The sequence below is a fragment of the Rhineura floridana genome, chromosome 4 (genome assembly GCF_030035675.1).
Source record: "Rhineura floridana isolate rRhiFlo1 chromosome 4, rRhiFlo1.hap2, whole genome shotgun sequence".
Classification (NCBI taxonomy): domain Eukaryota; kingdom Metazoa; phylum Chordata; class Lepidosauria; order Squamata; family Rhineuridae; genus Rhineura; species Rhineura floridana.
Genome location: NC_084483.1, coordinates 101968489 through 101971332, shown reverse-complemented (window position 1 = coordinate 101971332; position 2844 = coordinate 101968489). Strand labels below are relative to the sequence as shown.

Sequence of the window (2844 nt, the reverse complement as noted above, 5' to 3'; positions counted from 1 at the left end):
CTTCAGAACCACTAATGAAACAAATATAAGTATTTGATAAACACTAATGAAAAAATACAAGCCTTTGATACTATCTCAAGGTTACCAGTGACAGAGATGGCACAGAAAATTACCCACACAGGCCTTTTACCTGATCTGTGATCCCAACTCTTCATGTTAGGCCTTCCACACACCCTATTCCCCTGTATTTATTTATTTATTTTATTTATTAAATTTATATCCCGCCTTATGGCCAAAAGGCCCTCAAGGCAGCTTACAAAAACATGAATATAACACATCATAAAGCATAAATACAATAATGCAATTCTCAAAATTAAATAACAAATAACATTATTAAAAGAAAAGAAAAAACATTTAAATGTGTCACAATAAGAGAACCAAGCACTTTATAAAAAGGCCTAGATAAAAATCTTCAATTTCCCAGCAAATAAGTAGCATTTTTATTTTTAACATATAAATATACACAGTATATAAGTAGCCAAACAATAATAATAAACAACAAACTAATGAGAACATCTCAATATACAATTAAACAATCCCCACACACTTCACAACAGTGTTTAACAAAAATATGCTATAGTCCAAATAACAGCAAAAATGAATCTCCAGAATTAAATCTTGACCCCCAAAACAACTAAAAAACAACTAACCCCAGTAGTCTATAGACATCCAGAGCAGCAGATTCACGCACACATACATACACATGGTCTCTGGCCCCTTCAGCAGTTGCTGCTTTTGCAGCTGGAGAGAGACAGGGCCCCGCCCTTCCAGGCCAGGTGGAAATCAGCCAAAATGCAGGGAGCAGGTCTTGCAGAAACTCACACAGGTAGATGGTCTCTGGCCCCTTCAGCAGTTGCTGCTTTTGTAGCTGGAGAGAGACAGGGCCCCGCCCTTCCAGGCCAGGTGGAAATCAGCCAAAATGCAGGGAGCAGGTCTTGCAGAAACTCACACAGGTAGATGGTCTCTGGCCCCTTCAGCAGTTGCTGCTTTTGCAGCTGGAGAGAGACAGGGCCCCACCCTTCCAGGCCAGGTGGAAATCAGACAGAAATGCAGGGAGCAGGTCTTGCAGAAACTCACACAGGTAGATGGTCTCTGGCCCCTTCAGCAGTTGCTGCTTTTGTAGCTGGAGAGAGACAGGGCCCCGCCCTTCCAGGCCAGGTGGAAATCAGCCAGAAATGCAGGAAGCAGGTCTTGCAGAAACCAGTGTAGTAACCAGTGATACCTCTACCTGCTCTACCCTTTTCTGATAACAAGGAAGGTAAACCAACCGCTACAAGAGTCTTTACCACCATTAAATCCCTTATTGCAGCACATTATATAAGAATTTTATACATATATATTGCACACATAGCCTAGTTCTCACTGAGGTGGCAAACCTGTGCCTGTGCTGTACAACCTGAGACTTGCAGGGGTGTGGGTCACATAGGAAGATGCCTTATATTGAGTCAGACTATTGGTCCATCTTGCTCAGTGCTGTCTATGCTGACTGGGGCAGGTTCTCTCCCAGCCCTTTGGAGATGCCAGGGATTGAACCTGGGACCTTCTGCATACAAGACAGATGCTCTTCCACTGAGCTACAGCCCTTCCCCAATAATGGAATGTTTCATCCCAGGTAAAAAAATAAATAAGGTGTGTTATTTTTTTTAAAAATGGAGGAACATTCTGTCATTTCAGCCTCCACCAGTAGTCTGAAGGGGTGTAGCCCAGATACAGCTTTACCTTCTCAGTAAGAACTAGACCAAGAGTATTACATTATTTTCGAATCCATTGTTCTAGTTGTGTTTTCTAGTAGACACACACGTGCACACACTGTAAAAATGTCAAATGTCCTGGAAGAAAGAAAACAACTAGAAATTTAGAAAGGCTATATATTGGAGAGGGAGTTTAAAGATTAGAACTTTTAAAAAGGAAATTAATGAGGAAGGTTCTGTCAAAGATATAGCATAATTAATACTACATAAATCAGTTCCTTCTATCTTCATTTCTTGTATTAGAAGAATTAATAGGATGTGCAATGAAATTTAAAAGGCAACTCATTTAAAACTGATTAAAGTGCATACATTTAACAGGTAATCTGTAGAACCGTAGGCAATGACACAATTAATTAAAGGACAATATTAATTATAAAGTGTTAAATGTTGAGAATGCAAGAATTTATCTGAAGTTGGTTGAGCTAGAACAAAAACAGAAAGTAGCCTTTGTGGTTTGTGTTTGTGATTATGGTTTGGAGCTAAACTGATAAGTTTTAAGTTTCTGCAAAGCATGATGGGTCTTAAAACAACATTTTTTAAAATGACCGCAGCACAGAGAGCTGCTACAGATCTGGCTTTTTATGATGGGCTTGGATCCTGAAATCTGTGAGTGAAACTCCACTCACAGAATGCTCTCAGGAGACAGAAGGAAGACCCAAAAGTGTTGGTTCATATTATTGTTTCATCTCATTAAATTAACAGTCTTATTAAGAACCCAGTTACATCTGAAAGACTAACTTATCAAATCCCTTTCCCCACTGAAGACCTGGAGGATTGGGGGAACTCTCCAGAACATGATAGCATGTGGTATGGGAAGGCTACAGGGGAGAAGGAGGATTCAACAAACATTTGCTCCACCTCCATTTCTGCTAGCGGAAATCTCTACTACATCAAAAACCCACAAATGCAAGGAGTTCGGGATCCAAGACATAGGTCTGTAGCATTGTTATGTTGAATGGTTAGATGTTCATTTAATTCCTGAAACAGCATTCTGTTAAAAAATAATGGGAATCATTGTTTGGCCTGCCAAAAGCTAAAACCTTCAAAAAGTTGCAAGTGTAAAATTTCAAGTGCTGCACCTGTACTTTTCTTC

The 2844-nt window shown here is 39.8% G+C and overlaps 1 non-coding gene across 1 annotated transcript; it reads right to left on the bottom strand.

Annotated features, from left to right (window-relative positions):
- Positions 1-1512: 1512 nt before the first annotated feature.
- On the bottom strand, positions 1513-1581 carry TRNAT-UGU (transfer RNA threonine (anticodon UGU)). The gene has a single exon. It is a non-coding gene; the product is annotated as a tRNA-Thr (tRNA).
- Between the last annotated feature and the right edge of the window lie 1263 nt (positions 1582-2844).